Raw genomic sequence first — 20,686 nt, 5'->3', positions numbered from 1 at the left:
GTAATCGTCAAAAATAAGAAAATGAGGTCATATAGATCACGATCCCGCGTCATCCTTGTCACGTGGCGCAAAAATATATTTAAAAAGGGGAATGCAACACGAGGACTTCCCAGGAGGTCACCCATCCTAGTACTACTCTCGCCCAAGCACGCTTAACTTCGAAGTTCTGACGGGATCCGGTGCTTTAGTGCTGGTATGATCGCATCCGACATGCAACTATCTATTTGTTCCTTATGCTTGCCCCTACTACTACTACTACTACTACTAGTCGTTGGGTGTCAAGCGCGGTGGGAAAAGTCACACAGTAATCGTCAAAAATAAGAAAATGAGGTCATATAGATCACGGTCCCGCGTCATCCTTGTCACGTGGCGCAAAAATATATTTAAGAAGGGGAATGCAACACGAGGACTTCCCAGGAGGACACCCATCCTAGTACTACTCTCGCCCAAGCACGCTTAACTTCGGAGTTCTGATGGGATCCGATGCTTTAGTGCTGGTATGATCGCATCCGACATGCAACTATCTATTTGTTCCTTATGCTTGCCCCTACTACTACTACTACTACTACTACTACTACTACTAGTCGTTGGGTGTCAAGCGCGGTGGGAAAAGTCACACAGTAATCGTCAAAAATAAGAAAATGAGGTCATATAGATCACGGTCCCGCGTCATCCTTGTCACGTGGCGCAAAAATATATTTAAAAAGGGGAATGCAACACGAGGACTTCCCAGGATGTCACCCATCCTAGTACTACTCTCGCCCAAGCACGCTTAACTTCGAAGTTCTGATGGGATATGGTGCTTTAGTGCTGGTATGATCGCATCCGACATGCAACTATCTATTTGTTCCTTATGCTTGCCCCTACTACTACTACTATTACTAGTCGTTGGGTGTCAAGCGCGGTGGGAAAAGTCACACAGTAATCGTCAAAAATAAGAAAATGAGGTCATATAGATCACGCTCCCTCGTCATCCTTGTCACGTGGCGCAAAAATATATTTAAAAAGGGGAATGCAACACGAGGACTTCCCAGGAGGTCACCCATCCTAGTACTACTCTCGCCCAAGCACGCTTAACTTCGGAGTTCTGATGGGATCCGGTGCTTTAGTGCTCGTATGATCACATCCAACATGCAACTATCTATTTGTTCCTTATGCTTGCCCCTACTACTACTACTACTACTACTACTACTACTACTACTACTACTAGTGGTTGGGTGTCAAGCGCGGTGGGAAAAGTCACACAGTAATCGTCAAAAATAAGAAAATGAGGTCATATAGATCACGGTCCCGCGTCATCCTTGTCACGTGGCGCAAAAATATATTTAAAAAGGGGAATGCAACACAAGGACTTCCCAGGAGGTCACCCATCCTAGTACTACTCTCGCCCATGCACGCTTAACTTCGGAGTTCTGATGGGATCCGGTGCTTTAGTGCTGGTATGATCGCATCCGACATGCAACTATCTATTTGTTCCTTATGCTTGCCCCTACTACTACTACTACTAGTCGTTGGGTGTCAAGCGCGGTGGGAAAAGTCACACAGTAATCGTCAAAAATAAGAAAATGAGGTCATATAGATCACGCTCCCGCGTCATCCTTGTCACGTGGCGCAAAAATATATTTAAAAAGGGGAATGCAACACAAGGACTTCCCAGGAGGTCACCCATCCTAGTACTACTCTCGCCCAAGCACGCTTAACTTCGGAGTTCTGATGGGATCCGGTGCTTTAGTGCTGATATGATCGCATCCGGCATGCAACTATCTATTTGTTCCTTATGCTTGCCCCTACTACTACTACTACTACTAGTCGTTGGGTGTCAAGCGCGGTGGGAAAAGTCACACAGTAATCGTCAAAAATAAGAAAATGAGGACATATAGATCACGCTCCCGCGTCATCCTTGTCACGTGGCGCAAAAATATATTTAAAAAGGGGAATGCAACATGAGGACTTCCCAGGAGGTCACCCATCCTAGTACTACTCTCGCCCAAGCACGCTTAACTTCGGAGTTCTGATGGGATCCGGTGCTTTAGTGCTGGTATGATCGCATCCGACATGCAACTATCTATTTGTTCCTTATGCTTGCCCCTACTACTACTACTACTAGTGGTTGGGTGTCAAGCGCGGTGGGAAAAGTCACACAGTAATCGTCAAAAATAAGAAAATGAGGTCATATAGATCACGGTCGCGCGTCATCCTTGTCACGTGGCGCAAAAATATATTTAAAAAGGGGAATGCAACACGAGGACTTCCCAGGAGGACACCCATCCTAGTACTACTCTCGCCCAAGCACGCTTAACTTCGGAGTTCTGATGGGATCCGATGCTTTAGTGCTGGTATGATCGCATCCGACATGCAACTATCTATTTGTTCCTTATGCTTGCCCCTACTACTACTACTACTACTACTACTACTACTACTACTACTACTACTACTAGTCGTTGGGTGTCAAGCGCGGTGGGAAAAGTCACACAGTAATCGTCAAAAATAAGAAAATGAGGTCATATAGATCACGGTCCCGCGTCATCCTTGTCACGTGGCGCAAAAATATATTTAAAAAGGGGAATGCAACACGAGGACTTCCCAGGATGTCACCCATCCTAGTACTACTCTCGCCCAAGCACGCTTAACTTCGAAGTTCTGATGGGATATGGTGCTTTAGTGCTGGTATGATCGCATCCGACATGCAACTATCTATTTGTTCCTTATGCTTGCCCCTACTACTACTACTATTACTAGTCGTTGGGTGTCAAGCGCGGTGGGAAAAGTCACACAGTAATCGTCAAAAATAAGAAAATGAGGTCATATAGATCACGCTCCCTCGTCATCCTTGTCACGTGGCGCAAAAATATATTTAAAAAGGGGAATGCAACACGAGGACTTCCCAGGAGGTCACCCATCCTAGTACTACTCTCGCCCAAGCACGCTTAACTTCGGAGTTCTGATGGGATCCGGTGCTTTAGTGCTCGTATGATCACATCCGACATGCAACTATCTATTTGTTCCTTATGCTTGCCCCTACTACTACTACTACTACTAGTGGTTGGGTGTCAAGCGCGGTGGGAAAAGTCACACAGTAATCGTCAAAAATAAGAAAATGAGGTCATATAGATCACGGTCCCGCGTCATCCTTGTCACGTGGCGCAAAAATATATTTAAAAAGGGGAATGCAACACAAGGACTTCCCAGGAGGTCACCCATCCTAGTACTACTCTCGCCCATGCACGCTTAACTTCGGAGTTCTGATGGGATCCGGTGCTTTAGTGCTGGTATGATCGCATCCGACATGCAACTATCTATTTGTTCCTTATGCTTGCCCCTACTACTACTACTACTACTAGTCGTTGGGTGTCAAGCGCGGTGGGAAAAGTCACACAGTAATCGTCAAAAATAAGAAAATGAGGTCATATAGATCACGCTCCCGCGTCATCCTTGTCACGTGGCGCAAAAATATATTTAAAAAGGGGAATGCAACACAAGGACTTCCCAGGAGGTCACCCATCCTAGTACTACTCTCGCCCAAGCACGCTTAACTTCGGAGTTCTGATGGGATCCGGTGCTTTAGTGCTGATATGATCGCATCCGGCATGCAACTATCTATTTGTTCCTTATGCTTGCCCCTACTACTACTACTACTACTAGTCGTTGGGTGTCAAGCGCGGTGGGAAAAGTCACACAGTAATCGTCAAAAATAAGAAAATGAGGACATATAGATCACGCTCCCGCGTCATCCTTGTCACGTGGCGCAAAAATATATTTAAAAAGGGGAATGCAACATGAGGACTTCCCAGGAGGTCACCCATCCTAGTACTACTCTCGCCCAAGCACGCTTAACTTCGGAGTTCTGATGGGATCCGGTGCTTTAGTGCTGGTATGATCGCATCCGACATGCAACTATCTATTTGTTCCTTATGCTTGCCCCTACTACTACTACTACTAGTGGTTGGGTGTCAAGCGCGGTGGGAAAAGTCACACAGTAATCGTCAAAAATAAGAAAATGAGGTCATATAGATCACGGTCGCGCGTCATCCTTGTCACGTGGCGCAAAAATATATTTAAAAAGGGGAATGCAACACGAGGACTTCCCAGGAGGTCACCCATCCTAGTACTACTCTCGCCCCAAGCACGCTTAACTTCGGAGTTCTGATGGGATCCGGTGCTTTAGTGCTGGTATGATCGCATCCGACATGCAACTATCTATTTGTTCCTTATGCTTGCCCCTCCTACTACTACTACTACTACTACTACTACTAGTCGTTGGGTGTCAAGCGCGGTGGGAAAAGTCACACAGTAATCGTCAAAAATTAGAAAATGAGGTCATATAGATCACGCTCCCGCGTCATCCTTGTCACGTGGCGCAAAAATATATTTAAAAAGGGGAATGCAACACGAGGACTTCCCAGGAGGTCACCCATCCTAGTACTACTCTCGCCCAAGCACGCTTAACTTCGGAGTTCTGATGGGATCCGGTGCTTTAGTGCTGGTATGATCGCATCCGACATGCAACTATCTATTTGTTCCTTATGCTTGCCCCAACTACTACTACTACTAGTGGTTGGGTGTCAAGCGCGGTGGGAAAAGTCACACAGTAATCGTCAAAAATAAGAAAATGAGGTCATATAGATCACGGTCGCGCGTCATCCTTGTCACGTGGCGCAAAAATATATTTAAAAAGGGGAATGCAACACGAGGACTTCCCAGGAGGTCACCCATCCTAGTACTACTCTCGCCCAAGCACGCTTAACTTCGGAGTTCTGATGGGATCCGGTGCTTTAGTGCTGGTATGATCGCATCCGACATGCAACTATCTATTTGTTCCTTATGCTTGCCCCTCCTCCTCCTAGTACTACTACTACTACGACTACTACTAGTCGTTGGGTGTCAAGCGCGGTGGGAAAAGTCACACAGTAATCGTCAAAAATTAGAAAATGAGGTCATATAGATCACGCTCCCGCGTCATCCTTGTCACGTGGCGCAAAAATATATTTAAAAAGGGGAATACAACACGAGGACTTCCCAGGAGGTCACCCATCCTAGGACTACTCTAGCCCAAGCACGCTTAACTTCGGAGTTCTGATGGGATCCGGTGCTTTAGTGCTGGTATGATCGCATCCGACATGCAACTATCTATTTGTTCCTTATGCTTGCCCCTACTACTACTACTACTACTACTACTACTACTAGTCGTTGGGTGTCAAGCGCGGTGGGAAAAGTCACACAGTAATCGTCAAAAATAAGAAAATGAGGTCATATAGATCACGCTCCCGCGTCATCCTTGTCACGTGGCGCAAAAATATATTTAAAAAGGGGAATGCAACACAAGGACTTCCCAGGAGGTCACCCATCCTAGTACTACTCTCGCCCAAGCACGCTTAACTTCGAAGTTCTGATGGGTTCCGGTGCTTTAGTGCTGGTATGATCGCATCCGACATGCAACTATCTATTTGTTCCTTATGCTTGCCCCTACTACTACTACTACTACTAGTGGTTGGGTGTCAAGCGCGGTGGAAAAAGTCACACAGTAATCGTCAAAAATAAGAAAATGAGGTCATATAGATCACGGTCCCGCGTCATCCTTGTCACGTGGCGCAAAAATATATTTAAAAAGGGTACTACTACTAGTGGTTGGGTGTCAAGCGCGGTGGGAAAAGTCACACAGTAATCGTCAAAAATAAGAAAATGAGGTCATATAGATCACGCTCCCGCGTCATCCTTGTCACGTGGCGCAAAAATATATTTAAAAAGGGGAATGCAACACAAGGACTTCCCAGGAGGTCACCCATCCTAGTACTACTCTCGCCCAAGCACGCTTAACTTCGAAGTTCTGATGGGTTCCGGTGCTTTAGTGCTGGTATGATCGCATCCGACATGCAACTATCTATTTGTTCCTTATGCTTGCCCCTACTACTACTACTACTAGTGGTTGGGTGTCAAGCGCGGTGGAAAAAGTCACACAGTAATCGTCAAAAACAAGAAAATGAGGTCATATAGATCACGGTCCCGCGTCATCCTTGTCACGTGGCGCAAAAATATATTTAAAAAGGGGAATGCAACACGAGGACTTCCCAGGAGGTCACCCATCCTAGTACTACTCTCGCCCAAGCACGCTTAACTTCGGAGTTCTGATGGGATCCGGTGCTTTAGTGCTGGTATGATCGCATCCGACATGCAACTATCTATTTGTTCCTTATGCTTGCCCCCTACTACTACTACTACTACTACTACTACTACTACTACTACTACTACTACTACTACTACTACTACTACTACTACTACTACTACTACTACTACTACTACTACTACTACTACTACTAGTCGTTGGGTGTCAAGCGCGGTGGGAAAAGTCACACAGTAATCGTCAAAAATAAGAAAATGAGGTCATATAGATCACGGTCCCGCGTCATCCTTGTCACGTGGCGCAAAAATATATTTAAGAAGGGGAATGCAACACGAGGACTTCCCTCTGATGGGATCCGGTGCTTTAGTGCTGGTATGATCGCATCCGACATGCAACTATCTATTTGTTCCTTATGCTTGCCCCTACTACTACTACTACTACTACTAGTGGTTGGGTGTCAAGCGCGGTGGGAAAAGTCACACAGTAATCGTCAAAAATAAGAAAATGAGGTCATATAGATCACGGTCCCGCGTCATCCTTGTCACGTGGCGCAAAAATATATTTAAAAAGGGGAATGCAACACGAGGACTTCCCAGGAGGTCACCCATCCTAGTACTACTCTCGCCCAAGCACGCTTAACTTCGAAGTTCTGATGGGATATGGTGCTTTAGTGCTGGTATGATCGCATCCGACATGCAACTATCTATTTGTTCCTTATGCTTGCCCCTACTACTACTACTACTAGTCGTTGGGTGTCAAGCGCGGTGGGAAAACTCACACAGTAATCGTCAAAAATAAGAAAATGAGGTCATATAGATCACGCTCCCTCGTCATCCTTGTCACGTGGCGCAAAAATATATTTAAAAAGGGGAATGCAACACGAGGACTTCCCAGGAGGTCACCCATCCTAGTACTACTCTCGCCCAAGCACGCTTAACTTCGGAGTTCTGATGGGATCCGGTGCTTTAGTGCTGGTATGATCACATCCGACATGCAACTATCTATTTGTTCCTTATGCTTGCCCCTACTACTACTACTACTACTACTACTACTACTACTACTACTACTACTACTACTACTAGTCGTTGGGTGTCAAGCGCGGTGGGAAAAGTCACACAGTAATCGTCAAAAATAAGAAAATGAGGTCATATAGATCACGGTCCCGCGTCATCCTTGTCACGTGGCGCAAAAATATATTTAAGAAGGGGAATGCAACACGAGGACTTCCCAGGAGGTCACCCATCCTAGTACTACTCTCGCCCAAGCATGCTTAACTTCGGAGTTCTGATGGGATCCGGTGCTTTAGTGCTGGTATGATCGCATCCGACATGCAACTATCTATTTGTTCCTTATGCTTGCCCCTACTACTACTACTAGTACTACTACTACGACTACTACTAGTCGTTGGGTGTCAAGCGCGGTGGGAAAAGTCACACAGTAATCGTCAAAAATTAGAAAATGAGGTCATATAGATCACGCTCCCGCGTCATCCTTGTCACGTGGCGCAAAAATATATTTAAAAAGGGGAATGCAACACGAGGACTTCCCAGGAGGTCACCCATCCTAGTACTACTCTAGCCCAAGCACGCTTAACTTCGGAGTTCTGATGGGATCCGGTGCTTTAGTGCTGGTATGATCGCATCCGACATGCAACTATCTATTTGTTCCTTATGCTTGCCCCTACTACTACTACTACTAGTCGTTGGGTGTCAAGCGCGGTGGGAAAAGTCACACAGTAATCGTCAAAAATAAGAAAATGAGGACATATAGATCACGCTCCCGCGTCATCCTTGTCACGTGGCGCAAAAATATATTTAAAAAGGGGAATGCAACATGAGGACTTCCCAGGAGGTCACCCATCCTAGTACTACTCTCGCCCAAGCACGCTTAACTTCGGAGTTCTGATGGGATCCGGTGCTTTAGTGCTGGTATGATGGCATACGACATGCAACTATCTATTTGTTCCTTATGCTTGCCCCTACTACTACTACTACTAGTAGTTGGGTGTCAAGCCCGGTGGGAAAAGTCACACAGTAATCGTCAAAAATAAGAAAATGAGGTCATATAGATCACGGTCGCGCGTCATCCTTGTCACGTGGCGCAAAAATATATTTAAAAAGGGGAATGCAACACGAGGACTTCCCAGGAGGTCACCCATCCTAGTACTACTCTCGCCCCAAGCACGCTTAACTTCGGAGTTCTGATGGGATCCGGTGCTTTAGTGCTGGTATGATCGCATCCGACATGCAACTATCTATTTGTTCCTTATGCTTGCCCCTCCTACTACTACTACTACTACTACTACTACTACTACTACTACTACTACTACTACTACTAGTCGTTGGGCGTCAAGCGCGGTGCGAAAAGTCACACAGTAATCGTCAAAAATTCGAAAATGAGGTCATATAGATCACGCTCCCGCGTCATCGGAGTTCTGATGGGATCCGGTGCTTTAGTGCTGGTATGATCGCATCCGACATGCAACTATCTATTTGTTCCTTATGCTTGCCCCTACTACTACTACTACTAGTAGTTGGGTGTCAAGCGCGGTGGGAAAAGTCACACAGTAATCGTCAAAAATAAGAAAATGAGGTCATATAGATCACGGTCGCGCGTCATCCTTGTCACGTGGCGCAAAAATATATTTAAAAAGGGGAATGCAACACGAGGACTTCCCAGGAGGTCACCCATCCTAGTACTACTCTCGCCCCAAGCACGCTTAACTTCGGAGTTCTGATGGGATCCGGTGCTTTAGTGCTGGTATGATCGCATCCGACAAGCAACTATCTATTTGTTCCTTATGCTTGCCCCTCCTCCTACTACTACTACTACTACTACTACTACTACTACTACTAGTCGTTGGGTGTCAAGCGCGGTGGGAAAAGTCACACAGTAATCGTCAAAAATTAGAAAATGAGGTCATATAGATCACGCTCCCGCGTCATCCTTGTCACGTGGCGCAAAAATATATTTAAAAAGGGGAATGCAACACGAGGACTTCCCAGGAGGTCACCCATCCTAGTACTACTCTCGCCCAAGCACGCTTAACTTCGGAGTTCTGATGGGATCCGGTGCTTTAGTGCTGGTATGATCGCATCCGACATGCAACTATCTATTTGTTCCTTATGCTTGCCCCTACTACTACTACTACTAGTGGTTGGGTGTCAAGCGCGGTGGGAAAAGTCACACAGTAATCGTCAAAAATAAGAAAATGAGGTCATATAGATCACGGTCGCGCGTCATCCTTGTCACGTGGCGCAAAAATATATTTAAAAAGGGGAATGCAACACGAGGACTTCCCAGGAGGTCACCCATCCTAGTACTACTCTCGCCCAAGCACGCTTAACTTCGGAGTTCTGATGGGATCCGGTGCTTTAGTGCTGGTATGATCGCATCCGACATGTAACTATCTATTTGTTCCTTATGCTTGCCCCTCCTACTACTACTACTACTACTACTACTACGACTACTACTAGTCGTTGGGTGTCAAGCGCGGTGGGCAAAGTCACACAGTAATCGTCAAAAATTAGAAAATGAGGTCATATAGATCACGCTCCCGCGTCATCCTTGTCACGTGGCGCAAAAATATATTTAAAAAGGGGAATGCAACACGAGGACTTCCCAGGAGGTCACCCATCCTAGGACTACTCTAGCCCAAGCACGCTTAACTTCGGAGTTCTGATGGGATCCGGTGCTTTAGTGCTGGTATGATCGCATCCGACATGCAACTATCTATTTGTTCCTTATGCTTGCCCCTACTACTACTACTACTACTACTACTACTAGTCGTTGGGTGTCAAGCGCGGTGGAAAAAGTCACACAGTAATCGTCAAAAATAAGAAAATGAGGTCATATAGATCACGCTCCCGCGTCATCCTTGTCACGTGGCGCAAAAATATATTTAAAAAGGGGAATGCAACACAAGGACTTCCCAGGAGGTCACCCATCCTAGTACTACTCTCGCCCAAGCACGCTTAACTTCGAAGTTCTGATGGGTTCCGGTGCTTTAGTGCTGGTATGATCGCATCCGACATGCAACTATCTATTTGTTCCTTATGCTTGCCCCTACTACTACTACTACTACTAGTGGTTGGGTGTCAAGCGCGGTGGAAAAAGTCACACAGTAATCGTCAAAAATAAGAAAATGAGGTCATATAGATCACGGTCCCGCGTCATCCTTGTCACATGGCGCAAAAATATATTTAAAAAGGGGAATGCAACACGAGGACTTCCCAGGAGGTCACCCATCCTAGTACTACTCTCGCCCAAGCACGCTTAACTTCGGAGTTCTGATGGGATCCGGTGCTTTAGTGCTGGTATGATCGCATCCGACATGCAACTATCTATTTGTTCCTTATGCTTGCCCCTACTACTGCTACTACTAGTGGTTGGGTGTCAAGCGCGGTGGGAAAAGTCACACAGTAATCGTCAAAAATAAGAAAATGAGGTCATATAGATCACGGTCGCGCGTCATCCTTGTCACGTGGCGCAAAAATATATTTAAAAAGGGGAATGCAACACGAGGACTTCCCAGGAGGTCACCCATCCTAGTACTACTCTCGCCCCAAGCACGCTTAACTTCGGAGTTCTGATGGGATCCGGTGCTTTAGTGGTGGTATGATCGCATCCGACATGCAACTATCTATTTGTTCCTTATGCTTGCCCCTCCTACTACTACTACTACTACTACTACTACTACTACTACTAGTCGTTGGGTGTCAAGCGCGGTGGGAAAAGTCACACAGTAATCGTCAAAAATTAGAAAATGAGGTCATATAGATCACGCTCCCGCCTCGTCCTTGTCACGTGGCGCAAAAATATATTTAAAAAGGGGAATGCAACACGAGGACTTCCCAGGAGGTCACCCATCCTAGTACTACTCTCGCCCAAGCACGCTTAACTTCGGAGTTCTGATGGGATCCGGTGCTTTAGTGCTGGTATGATCGCATCCGACATGCAACTATCTATTTGTTCCTTATGCTTGCCCCTACTACTACTACTACTAGTGGTTGGGTGTCAAGCGCGGTGGGAAAAGTCACACAGTAATCGTCAAAAATAAGAAAATGAGGTCATATAGATCACGGTCGCGCGTCATCCTTGTCACGTGGCGCAAAAATATATTTAAAAAGGGGAATGCAACACGAGGACTTCCCAGGAGGTCACCCATCCTAGTACTACTCTCGCCCAAGCACGCTTAACTTCGGAGTTCTGATGGGATCCGGTGCTTTAGTGCTGGTATGATCGCATCCGACATGCAACTATCTATTTGTTCCTTATGCTTGCCCCTCCTACTACTACTACTACTACTACTACTACGACTACTACTAGTCGTTGGGTGTCAAGCGCGGTGGGAAAAGTCACACAGTAATCGTCAAAAATTAGAAAATGAGGTCATATAGATCACGCTCCCGCGTCATCCTTGTCACGTGGCGCAAAAATATATTTAAAAAGGGGAATGCAACACGAGGACTTCCCAGGAGGTCACCCATCCTAGTACTACTCTCGCCCAAGCACGCTTAACTTCGGAGTTCTGATGGGATCCGGTGCTTTAGTGCTGGTATGATCGCATCCGACATGCAACTATCTATTTGTTCCTTATGCTTGCCCCTACTACTACTACTACTACTAGTGGTTGGGTGTCAAGCGCGGTGGGAAAAGTCACACAGTAATCGTCAAAAATAAGAAAATGAGGTCATATAGATCACGGTCCCGCGTCATCCTTGTCACGTGGCGCAAAAATATATTTAAAAAGGGGAATGCAACACGAGGACTTCCCAGGAGGTCACCCATCCTAGTACTACTCTCGCCCAAGCACGCTTAACTTCGAAGTTCTGACGGGATCCGGTGCTTTAGTGCTGGTATGATCGCATCCGACATGCAACTATCTATTTGTTCCTTATGCTTGCCCCTACTACTACTACTACTACTACTACTAGTCGTTGGGTGTCAAGCGCGGTGGGAAAAGTCACACAGTAATCGTCAAAAATAAGAAAATGAGGTCATATAGATCACGGTCCCGCGTCATCCTTGTCACGTGGCGCAAAAATATATTTAAGAAGGGGAATGCAACACGAGGACTTCCTAGGAGGTCACCCATCCTAGTGCTACTATCGCCCAAGCACGCTTAACTTCGGAGTTCTGATGGGATCCGATGCTTTAGTGCTGGTATGATCGCATCCGACATGCAACTATCTATTTGTTCCTTATGCTTGCCCCTACTACTACTACTACTACTACTACTACTACTACTACTAGTCGTTGGGTGTCAAGCGCGGTGGGAAAAGTCACACAGTAATCGTCAAAAATAAGAAAATGAGGTCATATAGATCACGGTCCCGCGTCATCCTTGTCACGTGGCGCAAAAATATATTTAAAAAGGGGAATGCAACACGAGGACTTCCCAGGATGTCACCCATCCTAGTACTACTCTCGCCCAAGCACGCTTAACTTCGAAGTTCTGATGGTATATGGTGCTTTAGTGCTGGTATGATCGCATCCGACATGCAACTATCTATTTGTTCCTTATGCTTGCCCCTACTACTACTACTATTACTAGTCGTTGGGTGTCAAGCGCGGTGGGAAAAGTCACACAGTAATCGTCAAAAATAAGAAAATGAGGTCATATAGATCACGCTCCCTCGTCATCCTTGTCACGTGGCGCAAAAATATATTTAAAAAGGGGAATGCAACACGAGGACTTCCCAGGAGGTCACCCATCCTAGTACTACTCTCGCCCAAGCACGCTTAACTTCGGAGTTCTGATGGGATCCGGTGCTTTAGTGCTGCTATGATCGCATCCGACATGCAACTATCTATTTGTTCCTTATGCTTGCCCCTACTACTACTACTACTACTACTACTACTAGTGGTTGGGTGTCAAGCGCGGTGGGAAAAGTCACACAGTAATCGTCAAAAATAAGAAAATGAGGTCATATAGATCACGGTCCCGCGTCATCCTTGTCACGTGGCGCAAAAATATATTTAAAAAGGGGAATGCAACACAAGGACTTCCCAGGAGGTCACCCATCCTAGTACTACTCTCGCCCAAGCACGCTTAACTTCGGAGTTCTGATGGGATCCGGTGCTTTAGTGCTGGTATGATCGCATCCGACATGCAACTATCTATTTGTTCCTTATGCTTGCCCCTACTACTACTACTACTACTAGTCGTTGGGTGTCAAGCGCGGTGGGAAAAGTCACACAGTAATCGTCAAAAATAAGAAAATGAGGTCATATAGATCACGCTCCCGCGTCATCCTTGTCACGTGGCGCAAAAATATATTTAAAAAGGGGAATGCAACACAAGGACTTTCCAGGAGGTCACCCATCCTAGTACTACTCTCGCCCAAGCACGCTTAACTTCGGAGTTCTGATGGGATCCGGTGCTTTAGTGCTGGTATGATCGCATCCGGCATGCAACTATCTATTTGTTCCTTATGCTTGCCCCTACTACTACTACTACTACTACTAGTCGTTGGGTGTCAAGCGCGGTGGGAAAAGTCACACAGTAATCGTCAAAAATAAGAAAATGAGGACATATAGATCACGCTCCCGCGTCATCCTTGTCACGTGGCGCAAAAATATATTTAAAAAGGGGAATGCAACATGAGGACTTCCCAGGAGGTCACCCATCCTAGTACTACTCTCGCCCAAGCACGCTTAACTTCGGAGTTCTGATGGGATCCGGTGCTTTAGTGCTGGTATGATCGCATCCGACATGCAACTATCTATTTGTTCCTTATGCTTGCCCCTACTACTACTACTACTAGTGGTTGGGTGTCAAGCGCGGTGGGAAAAGTCACACAGTAATCGTCAAAAATAAGAAAATGAGGTCATATAGATCACGGTCGCGCGTCATCCTTGTCACGTGGCGCAAAAATATATTTAAAAAGGGGAATGCAACACGAGGACTTCCCAGGAGGTCACCCATCCTAGTACTACTCTCGCCCCAAGCACGCTTAACTTCGGAGTTCTGATGGGATCCGGTGCTTTAGTGCTGGTATGATCGCATCCGACATGCAACTATCTATTTGTTCCTTATGCTTGCCCCTCCTACTACTACTACTACTACTACTACTACTACTACTACTACTACTAGTCGTTGGGTCTCAAGCGCGATGGGAAAAGTCACACAGTAATCGTCAAAAATTAGAAAATGAGGTCATATAGATCACGCTCCCGCGTCATCCTTGTCACGTGGCGCAAAAATATATTTAAAAAGGGGAATGCAACACGAGGACTTCCCAGGAGGTCACCCATCCTAGTACTACTCTAGCCCAAGCACGCTTAACTTCGGAGTTCTGATGGGATCCGGTGCTTTAGTGCTGGTATGATCGCATCCGACATGCAACAATCTATTTGTTCCTTATGCTTGCCCCTACTACTACTACTACTACTACTAGTCGTTGGGTGTCAAGCGCGGTGGGAAAAGTCACACAGTAATCGTCAAAAATAAAAAAATGAGGTCATATAGATCACGCTCCCGCGTCATCCTTGTCACGTGGCGCAAAAATATATTTAAAAAGGGGAATGCAACACAAGGACTTCCGAGGAGGTCACCCATCCTAGTACTACTCTCGCCCAAGCACGCTTAACTTCGGAGTTCTGATGGGATCCGGTGCTTTAGTGCTGGTATGATCGCATCCGACATGCAACTATCTATTTGTTCCTTATGCTTGCCCCTACTACTACTACTACTACTAGTGGTTGGGTGTCAAGCGCGGTGGAAAAAGTCACACAGTAATCGTCAAAAATAAGAAAATGAGGTCATATAGATCACGGTCCCGCGTCATCCTTGTCACGTGGCGCAAAAATATATTTAAAAAGGGGAATGCAACACGAGGACTTCCCAGGAGGTCACCCATCCTAGTACTACTCTCGCCCAAGCACGCTTAACTTCGGAGTTTTGATGGGATCCGGTGCTTTAGTGCTGGTATGATCGCATCCGACATGCAACTATCTATTTGTTCCTTATGCTTGCCCCTACTACTACTACTACTACTACTACTACTACTACTACTACTACTACTACTACTACTACTACTACTACTACTAGTCGTTGGGTGTCAAGCGCGGTGGGAAAAGTCACACAGTAATCGTCAAAAATAAGAAAATGAGGTCATATAGATCACGGTCCCGCGTCATCCTTGTCACGTGGCGCAAAAATATATTTAAGAAGGGGAATGCAACACGAGGACTTCCCTCTGATGGGATCCGGTGCTTTAGTGCTGGTATGATCGCATCCGACATGCAACTATCTATTTGTTCCTTATGCTTGCCCCTACTACTACTACTACTACTACTACTACTACTACTACTAGTGGTTGGGTGTCAAGCGCGGTGGGAAAAGTCACACAGTAATCGTCAAAAATAAGAAAATGAGGTCATATAGATCACGGTCCCGCGTCATCCTTGTCACGTGGCGCAAAAATATATTTAAAAAGGGGAATGCAACACGAGGACTTCCCAGGAGGTCACCCATCCTAGTACTACTCTCGCCCAAGCACGCTTAACTTCGGAGTTCTGATAGGATCCGGTGCTTTAGTGCTGGTATGATCGCATCCGACATGCAACTATCTATTTGTTCCTTATGCTTGCCCCTACTACTACTACTACTACTACTAGTCGTTGGGTGTCAAGCGCGGTGGGAAAAGTCACACAGTAATCGTCAAAAATAAGAAAATGAGGTCATATAGATCACGGTCCCGCGTCATCCTTGTCACGTGGCGCAAAAATATATTTAAAAAGGGGAATGCAACACGAGGACTTCCCAGGAGGTCACCCATCCTAGTACTACTCTCGCCCAAGCACGCTTAACTTCGGAGTTCTGATGGGATCCGGTGCTTTAGTGCTGGTATGATCGCATCCGACATGCAACTATCTATTTGTTCCTTATGCTTGCCCCTCCTCCTCCTACTACTACTACTACTACGACTACTACTAGTCGTTGGGTGTCAAGCGCGGTGGGAAAAGTCACACAGTAATCGTCAAAAATTAGAAAATGAGGTCATATAGATCACGCTCCCGCGTCATCCTTGTCACGTGGCGCAAAAATATATTTAAAAAGGGGAATGCAACACGAGGACTTCCCAGGAGGTCACCCATCCTAGTACTACTCTAGCCCAAGCACGCTTAACTTCGGAGTTCTGATGGGATCCGGTGCTTTAGTGCTGGTATGATCGCATCCGACATGCAACAATCTATTTGTTCCTTATGCTTGCCCCTACTACTACTACTACTACTACTACTAGTCGTTGGGTGTCAAGCGCGGTGGGAAAAGTCACACAGTAATCGTCAAAAATAAAAAAATGAGGTCATATAGATCACGCTCCCGCGTCATCCTTGTCACGTGGCGCAAAAATATATTTAAAAAGGGGAATGCAACACAAGGACTTCCGAGGAGGTCACCCATCCTAGTACTACTCTCGCCCAAGCACGCTTAACTTCGGAGTTCTGATGGGATCCGGTGCTTTAGTGCTGGTATGATCGCATCCGACATGCAACTATCTATTTGTTCCTTATGCTTGCCCCTACTACTACTACTACTACTAGTGGTTGGGTGTCAAGCGCGGTGGAAAAAGTCACACAGTAATCGTCAAAAATAAGAAAATGAGGTCATATAGATCACGGTCCCGCGTCATCCTTGTCACGTGGCGCAAAAATATATTTAAAAAGGGGAATGCAACACGAGGACTTCCCAGGAGGTCACCCATCCTAGTACTACTCTCGCCCAAGCACGCTTAACTTCGGAGTTTTGATGGGATCCGGTGCTTTAGTGCTGGTATGATCGCATCCGACATGCAACTATCTATTTGTTCCTTATGCTTGCCCCTACTACTACTACTACTACTACTACTACTACTACTACTACTACTACTACTACTACTACTACTACTACTACTACTACTACTACTACTACTACTACTACTACTACTACTACTACTACTACTACTACTACTACTACTACTACTACTACTACTAGTCGTTGGGTGTCAAGCGCGGTGGGAAAAGTCACACAGTAATCGTCAAAAATAAGAAAATGAGGTCATATAGATCACGGTCCCGCGTCATCCTTGTCACGTGGCGCAAAAATATATTTAAGAAGGGGAATGCAACACGAGGACTTCCCTCTGATGGGATCCGGTGCTTTAGTGCTGGTATGATCGCATCCGACATGCAACTATCTATTTGTTCCTTATGCTTGCCCCTACTACTACTACTACTACTACTACTACTAGTGGTTGGGTGTCAAGCGCGGTGGGAAAAGTCACACAGTAATCGTCAAAAATAAGAAAATGAGGTCATATAGATCACGGTCCCGCGTCATCCTTGTCACGTGGCGCAAAAATATATTTAAAAAGGGGAATGCAACACGAGGACTTCCCAGGAGGTCACCCATCCTAGTACTACTCTCGCCCAAGCACGCTTAACTTCGGAGTTCTGATGGGATCCGGTGCTTTAGTGCTGGTATGATCGCATCCGACATGCAACTATCTATTTGTTCCTTATGCTTGCCCCTACTACTACTACTACTACTACTACTACTAGTGGTTGGGTGTCAAGCGCGGTGGGAAAAGTCACACAGTAATCGTCAAAAATAAGAAAATGAGGTCATATAGATCACGGTCCCGCGTCATCCTTGTCACGTGGCGCAAAAATATATTTAAAAAGGGGAATGCAACACGAGGACTTCCCAGGAGGTCACCCATCCTAGTACTACTCTCGCCCAAGCACGCTTAACTTCGGAGTTCTGATGGGATCCGGTGCTTTAGTGCTGGTATGATCGCATCCGACATGCAACTATCTATTTGTTCCTTATGCTTGCCCCTACTACTACTACTACTACTACTACTAGTGGTTGGGTGTCAAGCGCGGTGGGAAAAGTCACACAGTAATCGTCAAAAATAAGAAAATGAGGTCATATAGATCACGGTCCCGCGTCATCCTTGTCACGTGGCGCAAAAATATATTTAAAAAGGGGAATGCAACACGAGGACTTCCCAGGAGGTCACCCATCCTAGTACTACTCTCGCCCAAGCACGCTTAACTTCGGAGTTCTGATGGGATCCGGTGCTTTAGTGCTGGTATGATCGCATCCGACATGCAACTATCTATTTGTTCCTTATGCTTGCCCCTACTACTACTACTACTACTAGTCGTTGGGTGTCAAGCGCGGTGGGAAAAGTCACACAGTAATCGTCAAAAATAAGAAAATGAGGTCATATAGATCACGGTCCCGCGTCATCCTTGTCACGTGGCGCAAAAATATATGTAAAAAGGGGAATGCAACACGAGGACTTCCCAGGAGGTCACCCATCCTAGTACTACTCTCGCCCAAGCACGCTTAACTTCGGAGTTTTGATGGGATCCGGTGCTTTAGTGCTGGTATGATCGCATCCGACATGCAACTATCTATTTGTTCCTTATGCTTGCCCCTACTACTACTACTACTACTAGTCGTTGGGTGTCAAGCGCGGTGGGAAAAGTCACACAGTAATCGTCAAAAATAAGAAAATGAGGTCATATAGATCACGCTCCCGCGTCATCCTTGTCACGTGGCGCAAAAATATATTTAAAAAGGGGAATGCAACACGAGGACTTCCCAGGAGGTCACCCATCCTAGTACTACTCTCGCCCAAGCACGCTTAACTTCTGAGTTCTGATGGGATCCGGTGCTTTAGTGCTGGTATGATCGCATCCGACATGCAACTATCTATTTGTTCCTTATGCTTGCCCCTACTACTACTACTACTACTACTAGTCGTTGGGTGTCAAGCGCGGTGGGAAAAGTCACACAGTAATCGTCAAAAATAAGAAAAATGAGGTCATATAGATCACGCTCCCGCGTCATCCTTGTCACGTGGCGCAAAAATATATTTAAAAAGGGGAATGCAACACGAGGACTTCCCAGGAGGTCACCCATCCTAGTACTACTCTCGCCCAAGCACGCTTAACTTCGGAGTTCTGATGGGATCCGGTGCTTTAGTGCTGGTATGATCGCATCCGATATGCAACTATCTATTTGTTCCTTATGCTTGCCCCTACTACTACTACTACTACTACTACTAGTCGTTGGGTGTCAAGCGCGGTGGGAAAAGTCACACAGTAATCGTCAAAAATAAGAAAATGAGGTCATATAGATCACGCTGCCGCGTCATCCTTGTCACGTGGCGCAAAAATATATTTAAAAAGGGGAATGCAACACGAGGACTTCCCAGGAGGTCACCCTTCCTAGTACTACTCTCGCCCAAGCACGCTTAACTTCGGAGTTCTGATGGGATCCGGTGCTTTAGTGCTGGTATGATCACATCCGACATGCAACTATCTATTTGTTCCTTATGCTTGCCCCTACTACTACTACTACTACTACTACTACTACTACTACTACTACTAGTCGTTGGGTGTCAAGCGCGGTGGGAAAAGTCACACAGTAATCGTCAAAAATAAGAAAATGAGGTCATATAGATCACGGTCCCGCGTCATCCTTGTCACGTGGCGCAAAAATATATTTAAAAAGGGGAATGCAACACGAGGACTTCCCAGGAGGTCACCCATCCTAGTACTACTCTCGCCCAAGCACGCTTAACTTCGAAGTTCTGATGGGATATGGTGCTTTAGTGCTGGTATGATCGCATCCGACATGCAACTATCTATTTGTTCCTTATGCTTGCCCCTACTACTACTACTACTACTAGTCGTTGGGTGTCAAGCGCGGTGGGAAAAGTCACACAGTAATCGTCAAAAATAAGAAAATGAGGTCATATAGACCACGCTCCCGCGTCATCCTTGTCACGTGGCGCAAAAATATATTTAAAAAGGGGAATGCAACACGAGGACTTCCCAGGAGGTCACCCATCCTAGTACTACTCTCGCCCAAGCACGCTTAACTTCGGAGTTCTGATGGGATCCGGTGCTTTAGTGCTGGTATGATCACATCCGACATGCAACTATCTATTTGTTCCTTATGCTTGCCCCTACTACTACTACTACTACTAGTCGTTGGGTGTCAAGCGCGGTGGGAAAAGTCACACAGTAATCGTCAAAAATAAGAAAATGAGGTCATATAGATCACGGTCCCGCGTCATCCTTGTCACGTGGCGCAAAAATATATTTAAAAAGGGGAATGCAACACGAGGACTTCCGAGGAGGTCACCCATCCTAGTACTACTCTCGCCCAAGCACGCTTAACTTCGTAGTTGTGATGGGATCCGGTGCTTTAGTGCTGGTATGATCGCATCCGACATGCAACTATCTATTTGTTCCTTATGCTTGCCCCTACTACTACTACTACTACTACTACTACTACTACTAGTCGTTGGGTGTCAAGCGTGGTGGGAAAAGTCACACAGTAATCGTCAAAAATAAGAAAATGAGGTCATATAGATCACGGTCCCGCGTCATCCTTGTCACGTGGCGCAAAAATATATTTAAAAAGGGGAATGCAACACGAGGACTTCCCAGGAGGTCACCCATCCTAGTACTACTCTCGCCCAAGCACGCTTAACTTCGGAGTACTGATGGGATCCGGTGCTTTAGTGCTGGTATGATCGCATCCGACATGCAACTATC

The 20,686-nt window shown here is 46.1% G+C and overlaps 63 non-coding genes across 63 annotated transcripts; all 63 read right to left on the bottom strand.

Annotated features, from left to right (window-relative positions):
- Positions 1–88: 88 nt before the first annotated feature.
- On the bottom strand, positions 89–207 carry LOC123437348. Its single transcript, XR_006628533.1, has one exon. It is a non-coding gene; the product is annotated as a 5S ribosomal RNA (ribosomal RNA).
- Positions 208–392: 185 nt separating this feature from the next.
- On the bottom strand, positions 393–511 carry LOC123437955. The gene has a single exon (XR_006629116.1). It is a non-coding gene; the product is annotated as a 5S ribosomal RNA (ribosomal RNA).
- Positions 512–708: 197 nt separating this feature from the next.
- LOC123433093 lies at positions 709–827 on the bottom strand. The gene has a single exon (XR_006624647.1). It is a non-coding gene; the product is annotated as a 5S ribosomal RNA (ribosomal RNA).
- Positions 828–1,009: 182 nt separating this feature from the next.
- LOC123438473 lies at positions 1,010–1,128 on the bottom strand. The gene has a single exon (XR_006629613.1). It is a non-coding gene; the product is annotated as a 5S ribosomal RNA (ribosomal RNA).
- A 206-nt stretch (positions 1,129–1,334) lies between these two features.
- LOC123436456 lies at positions 1,335–1,453 on the bottom strand. The gene has a single exon (XR_006627680.1). It is a non-coding gene; the product is annotated as a 5S ribosomal RNA (ribosomal RNA).
- A 179-nt stretch (positions 1,454–1,632) lies between these two features.
- LOC123437308 lies at positions 1,633–1,751 on the bottom strand. Its single transcript, XR_006628496.1, has one exon. It is a non-coding gene; the product is annotated as a 5S ribosomal RNA (ribosomal RNA).
- Positions 1,752–1,933: 182 nt separating this feature from the next.
- On the bottom strand, positions 1,934–2,052 carry LOC123437551. The gene has a single exon (XR_006628725.1). It is a non-coding gene; the product is annotated as a 5S ribosomal RNA (ribosomal RNA).
- Positions 2,053–2,231: 179 nt separating this feature from the next.
- Positions 2,232–2,350, bottom strand: LOC123437954. Its single transcript, XR_006629115.1, has one exon. It is a non-coding gene; the product is annotated as a 5S ribosomal RNA (ribosomal RNA).
- A 212-nt stretch (positions 2,351–2,562) lies between these two features.
- Positions 2,563–2,681, bottom strand: LOC123433092. Its single transcript, XR_006624646.1, has one exon. It is a non-coding gene; the product is annotated as a 5S ribosomal RNA (ribosomal RNA).
- Positions 2,682–2,863: 182 nt separating this feature from the next.
- LOC123438472 lies at positions 2,864–2,982 on the bottom strand. Its single transcript, XR_006629612.1, has one exon. It is a non-coding gene; the product is annotated as a 5S ribosomal RNA (ribosomal RNA).
- Positions 2,983–3,164: 182 nt separating this feature from the next.
- LOC123436455 lies at positions 3,165–3,283 on the bottom strand. The gene has a single exon (XR_006627679.1). It is a non-coding gene; the product is annotated as a 5S ribosomal RNA (ribosomal RNA).
- Positions 3,284–3,465: 182 nt separating this feature from the next.
- On the bottom strand, positions 3,466–3,584 carry LOC123437307. The gene has a single exon (XR_006628495.1). It is a non-coding gene; the product is annotated as a 5S ribosomal RNA (ribosomal RNA).
- Positions 3,585–3,766: 182 nt separating this feature from the next.
- LOC123437549 lies at positions 3,767–3,885 on the bottom strand. The gene has a single exon (XR_006628723.1). It is a non-coding gene; the product is annotated as a 5S ribosomal RNA (ribosomal RNA).
- A 179-nt stretch (positions 3,886–4,064) lies between these two features.
- LOC123437372 lies at positions 4,065–4,184 on the bottom strand. The gene has a single exon (XR_006628556.1). It is a non-coding gene; the product is annotated as a 5S ribosomal RNA (ribosomal RNA).
- A 194-nt stretch (positions 4,185–4,378) lies between these two features.
- LOC123434518 lies at positions 4,379–4,497 on the bottom strand. Its single transcript, XR_006625801.1, has one exon. It is a non-coding gene; the product is annotated as a 5S ribosomal RNA (ribosomal RNA).
- Positions 4,498–4,676: 179 nt separating this feature from the next.
- Positions 4,677–4,795, bottom strand: LOC123434517. Its single transcript, XR_006625800.1, has one exon. It is a non-coding gene; the product is annotated as a 5S ribosomal RNA (ribosomal RNA).
- A 200-nt stretch (positions 4,796–4,995) lies between these two features.
- On the bottom strand, positions 4,996–5,114 carry LOC123432649. The gene has a single exon (XR_006624221.1). It is a non-coding gene; the product is annotated as a 5S ribosomal RNA (ribosomal RNA).
- A 194-nt stretch (positions 5,115–5,308) lies between these two features.
- LOC123431664 lies at positions 5,309–5,427 on the bottom strand. Its single transcript, XR_006623253.1, has one exon. It is a non-coding gene; the product is annotated as a 5S ribosomal RNA (ribosomal RNA).
- A 319-nt stretch (positions 5,428–5,746) lies between these two features.
- Positions 5,747–5,865, bottom strand: LOC123431663. Its single transcript, XR_006623252.1, has one exon. It is a non-coding gene; the product is annotated as a 5S ribosomal RNA (ribosomal RNA).
- A 179-nt stretch (positions 5,866–6,044) lies between these two features.
- Positions 6,045–6,163, bottom strand: LOC123434516. The gene has a single exon (XR_006625799.1). It is a non-coding gene; the product is annotated as a 5S ribosomal RNA (ribosomal RNA).
- A 526-nt stretch (positions 6,164–6,689) lies between these two features.
- Positions 6,690–6,808, bottom strand: LOC123431907. Its single transcript, XR_006623509.1, has one exon. It is a non-coding gene; the product is annotated as a 5S ribosomal RNA (ribosomal RNA).
- Positions 6,809–6,987: 179 nt separating this feature from the next.
- Positions 6,988–7,106, bottom strand: LOC123435162. Its single transcript, XR_006626423.1, has one exon. It is a non-coding gene; the product is annotated as a 5S ribosomal RNA (ribosomal RNA).
- A 218-nt stretch (positions 7,107–7,324) lies between these two features.
- LOC123436796 lies at positions 7,325–7,443 on the bottom strand. Its single transcript, XR_006628006.1, has one exon. It is a non-coding gene; the product is annotated as a 5S ribosomal RNA (ribosomal RNA).
- Positions 7,444–7,643: 200 nt separating this feature from the next.
- On the bottom strand, positions 7,644–7,762 carry LOC123437206. Its single transcript, XR_006628399.1, has one exon. It is a non-coding gene; the product is annotated as a 5S ribosomal RNA (ribosomal RNA).
- A 179-nt stretch (positions 7,763–7,941) lies between these two features.
- LOC123432480 lies at positions 7,942–8,060 on the bottom strand. The gene has a single exon (XR_006624059.1). It is a non-coding gene; the product is annotated as a 5S ribosomal RNA (ribosomal RNA).
- A 179-nt stretch (positions 8,061–8,239) lies between these two features.
- LOC123437371 lies at positions 8,240–8,359 on the bottom strand. The gene has a single exon (XR_006628555.1). It is a non-coding gene; the product is annotated as a 5S ribosomal RNA (ribosomal RNA).
- A 413-nt stretch (positions 8,360–8,772) lies between these two features.
- On the bottom strand, positions 8,773–8,892 carry LOC123437370. The gene has a single exon (XR_006628554.1). It is a non-coding gene; the product is annotated as a 5S ribosomal RNA (ribosomal RNA).
- Positions 8,893–9,098: 206 nt separating this feature from the next.
- Positions 9,099–9,217, bottom strand: LOC123434515. Its single transcript, XR_006625798.1, has one exon. It is a non-coding gene; the product is annotated as a 5S ribosomal RNA (ribosomal RNA).
- Positions 9,218–9,396: 179 nt separating this feature from the next.
- On the bottom strand, positions 9,397–9,515 carry LOC123434514. The gene has a single exon (XR_006625797.1). It is a non-coding gene; the product is annotated as a 5S ribosomal RNA (ribosomal RNA).
- A 203-nt stretch (positions 9,516–9,718) lies between these two features.
- Positions 9,719–9,837, bottom strand: LOC123431938. Its single transcript, XR_006623544.1, has one exon. It is a non-coding gene; the product is annotated as a 5S ribosomal RNA (ribosomal RNA).
- Positions 9,838–10,028: 191 nt separating this feature from the next.
- LOC123431662 lies at positions 10,029–10,147 on the bottom strand. Its single transcript, XR_006623251.1, has one exon. It is a non-coding gene; the product is annotated as a 5S ribosomal RNA (ribosomal RNA).
- Positions 10,148–10,329: 182 nt separating this feature from the next.
- LOC123434513 lies at positions 10,330–10,448 on the bottom strand. Its single transcript, XR_006625796.1, has one exon. It is a non-coding gene; the product is annotated as a 5S ribosomal RNA (ribosomal RNA).
- Positions 10,449–10,627: 179 nt separating this feature from the next.
- Positions 10,628–10,747, bottom strand: LOC123432342. The gene has a single exon (XR_006623929.1). It is a non-coding gene; the product is annotated as a 5S ribosomal RNA (ribosomal RNA).
- Positions 10,748–10,950: 203 nt separating this feature from the next.
- Positions 10,951–11,069, bottom strand: LOC123434512. Its single transcript, XR_006625795.1, has one exon. It is a non-coding gene; the product is annotated as a 5S ribosomal RNA (ribosomal RNA).
- Positions 11,070–11,248: 179 nt separating this feature from the next.
- On the bottom strand, positions 11,249–11,367 carry LOC123434510. The gene has a single exon (XR_006625793.1). It is a non-coding gene; the product is annotated as a 5S ribosomal RNA (ribosomal RNA).
- Positions 11,368–11,570: 203 nt separating this feature from the next.
- LOC123434509 lies at positions 11,571–11,689 on the bottom strand. Its single transcript, XR_006625792.1, has one exon. It is a non-coding gene; the product is annotated as a 5S ribosomal RNA (ribosomal RNA).
- A 182-nt stretch (positions 11,690–11,871) lies between these two features.
- On the bottom strand, positions 11,872–11,990 carry LOC123437347. Its single transcript, XR_006628532.1, has one exon. It is a non-coding gene; the product is annotated as a 5S ribosomal RNA (ribosomal RNA).
- Positions 11,991–12,178: 188 nt separating this feature from the next.
- Positions 12,179–12,297, bottom strand: LOC123433198. Its single transcript, XR_006624740.1, has one exon. It is a non-coding gene; the product is annotated as a 5S ribosomal RNA (ribosomal RNA).
- Positions 12,298–12,497: 200 nt separating this feature from the next.
- Positions 12,498–12,616, bottom strand: LOC123433365. The gene has a single exon (XR_006624882.1). It is a non-coding gene; the product is annotated as a 5S ribosomal RNA (ribosomal RNA).
- A 182-nt stretch (positions 12,617–12,798) lies between these two features.
- Positions 12,799–12,917, bottom strand: LOC123437709. Its single transcript, XR_006628884.1, has one exon. It is a non-coding gene; the product is annotated as a 5S ribosomal RNA (ribosomal RNA).
- A 191-nt stretch (positions 12,918–13,108) lies between these two features.
- LOC123435252 lies at positions 13,109–13,227 on the bottom strand. Its single transcript, XR_006626509.1, has one exon. It is a non-coding gene; the product is annotated as a 5S ribosomal RNA (ribosomal RNA).
- Positions 13,228–13,409: 182 nt separating this feature from the next.
- LOC123437932 lies at positions 13,410–13,528 on the bottom strand. Its single transcript, XR_006629094.1, has one exon. It is a non-coding gene; the product is annotated as a 5S ribosomal RNA (ribosomal RNA).
- A 185-nt stretch (positions 13,529–13,713) lies between these two features.
- Positions 13,714–13,832, bottom strand: LOC123437548. Its single transcript, XR_006628722.1, has one exon. It is a non-coding gene; the product is annotated as a 5S ribosomal RNA (ribosomal RNA).
- Positions 13,833–14,011: 179 nt separating this feature from the next.
- LOC123437369 lies at positions 14,012–14,131 on the bottom strand. Its single transcript, XR_006628553.1, has one exon. It is a non-coding gene; the product is annotated as a 5S ribosomal RNA (ribosomal RNA).
- Positions 14,132–14,340: 209 nt separating this feature from the next.
- LOC123437205 lies at positions 14,341–14,459 on the bottom strand. Its single transcript, XR_006628398.1, has one exon. It is a non-coding gene; the product is annotated as a 5S ribosomal RNA (ribosomal RNA).
- Positions 14,460–14,644: 185 nt separating this feature from the next.
- Positions 14,645–14,763, bottom strand: LOC123437479. The gene has a single exon (XR_006628656.1). It is a non-coding gene; the product is annotated as a 5S ribosomal RNA (ribosomal RNA).
- A 182-nt stretch (positions 14,764–14,945) lies between these two features.
- LOC123437640 lies at positions 14,946–15,064 on the bottom strand. Its single transcript, XR_006628815.1, has one exon. It is a non-coding gene; the product is annotated as a 5S ribosomal RNA (ribosomal RNA).
- A 498-nt stretch (positions 15,065–15,562) lies between these two features.
- LOC123437096 lies at positions 15,563–15,681 on the bottom strand. Its single transcript, XR_006628296.1, has one exon. It is a non-coding gene; the product is annotated as a 5S ribosomal RNA (ribosomal RNA).
- Positions 15,682–15,866: 185 nt separating this feature from the next.
- LOC123434508 lies at positions 15,867–15,985 on the bottom strand. The gene has a single exon (XR_006625791.1). It is a non-coding gene; the product is annotated as a 5S ribosomal RNA (ribosomal RNA).
- A 200-nt stretch (positions 15,986–16,185) lies between these two features.
- On the bottom strand, positions 16,186–16,304 carry LOC123437204. The gene has a single exon (XR_006628397.1). It is a non-coding gene; the product is annotated as a 5S ribosomal RNA (ribosomal RNA).
- A 188-nt stretch (positions 16,305–16,492) lies between these two features.
- LOC123437478 lies at positions 16,493–16,611 on the bottom strand. Its single transcript, XR_006628655.1, has one exon. It is a non-coding gene; the product is annotated as a 5S ribosomal RNA (ribosomal RNA).
- A 182-nt stretch (positions 16,612–16,793) lies between these two features.
- LOC123437639 lies at positions 16,794–16,912 on the bottom strand. Its single transcript, XR_006628814.1, has one exon. It is a non-coding gene; the product is annotated as a 5S ribosomal RNA (ribosomal RNA).
- Positions 16,913–17,479: 567 nt separating this feature from the next.
- Positions 17,480–17,598, bottom strand: LOC123434506. Its single transcript, XR_006625790.1, has one exon. It is a non-coding gene; the product is annotated as a 5S ribosomal RNA (ribosomal RNA).
- A 191-nt stretch (positions 17,599–17,789) lies between these two features.
- On the bottom strand, positions 17,790–17,908 carry LOC123434505. The gene has a single exon (XR_006625788.1). It is a non-coding gene; the product is annotated as a 5S ribosomal RNA (ribosomal RNA).
- Positions 17,909–18,096: 188 nt separating this feature from the next.
- LOC123434503 lies at positions 18,097–18,215 on the bottom strand. Its single transcript, XR_006625786.1, has one exon. It is a non-coding gene; the product is annotated as a 5S ribosomal RNA (ribosomal RNA).
- A 182-nt stretch (positions 18,216–18,397) lies between these two features.
- Positions 18,398–18,516, bottom strand: LOC123437638. The gene has a single exon (XR_006628813.1). It is a non-coding gene; the product is annotated as a 5S ribosomal RNA (ribosomal RNA).
- Positions 18,517–18,698: 182 nt separating this feature from the next.
- On the bottom strand, positions 18,699–18,817 carry LOC123437464. Its single transcript, XR_006628642.1, has one exon. It is a non-coding gene; the product is annotated as a 5S ribosomal RNA (ribosomal RNA).
- Positions 18,818–19,003: 186 nt separating this feature from the next.
- LOC123434502 lies at positions 19,004–19,122 on the bottom strand. The gene has a single exon (XR_006625785.1). It is a non-coding gene; the product is annotated as a 5S ribosomal RNA (ribosomal RNA).
- Positions 19,123–19,310: 188 nt separating this feature from the next.
- LOC123437323 lies at positions 19,311–19,429 on the bottom strand. Its single transcript, XR_006628510.1, has one exon. It is a non-coding gene; the product is annotated as a 5S ribosomal RNA (ribosomal RNA).
- A 206-nt stretch (positions 19,430–19,635) lies between these two features.
- Positions 19,636–19,754, bottom strand: LOC123431906. The gene has a single exon (XR_006623508.1). It is a non-coding gene; the product is annotated as a 5S ribosomal RNA (ribosomal RNA).
- A 182-nt stretch (positions 19,755–19,936) lies between these two features.
- On the bottom strand, positions 19,937–20,055 carry LOC123435161. Its single transcript, XR_006626422.1, has one exon. It is a non-coding gene; the product is annotated as a 5S ribosomal RNA (ribosomal RNA).
- A 182-nt stretch (positions 20,056–20,237) lies between these two features.
- Positions 20,238–20,356, bottom strand: LOC123433221. The gene has a single exon (XR_006624760.1). It is a non-coding gene; the product is annotated as a 5S ribosomal RNA (ribosomal RNA).
- A 197-nt stretch (positions 20,357–20,553) lies between these two features.
- On the bottom strand, positions 20,554–20,672 carry LOC123436715. The gene has a single exon (XR_006627928.1). It is a non-coding gene; the product is annotated as a 5S ribosomal RNA (ribosomal RNA).
- Between the last annotated feature and the right edge of the window lie 14 nt (positions 20,673–20,686).

This window comes from Hordeum vulgare, chromosome 2H (assembly GCF_904849725.1).
Source record: "Hordeum vulgare subsp. vulgare chromosome 2H, MorexV3_pseudomolecules_assembly, whole genome shotgun sequence".
Taxonomy (NCBI): domain Eukaryota; kingdom Viridiplantae; phylum Streptophyta; class Magnoliopsida; order Poales; family Poaceae; genus Hordeum; species Hordeum vulgare.
This window is presented reverse-complemented; position numbering and strand designations above follow the sequence as displayed.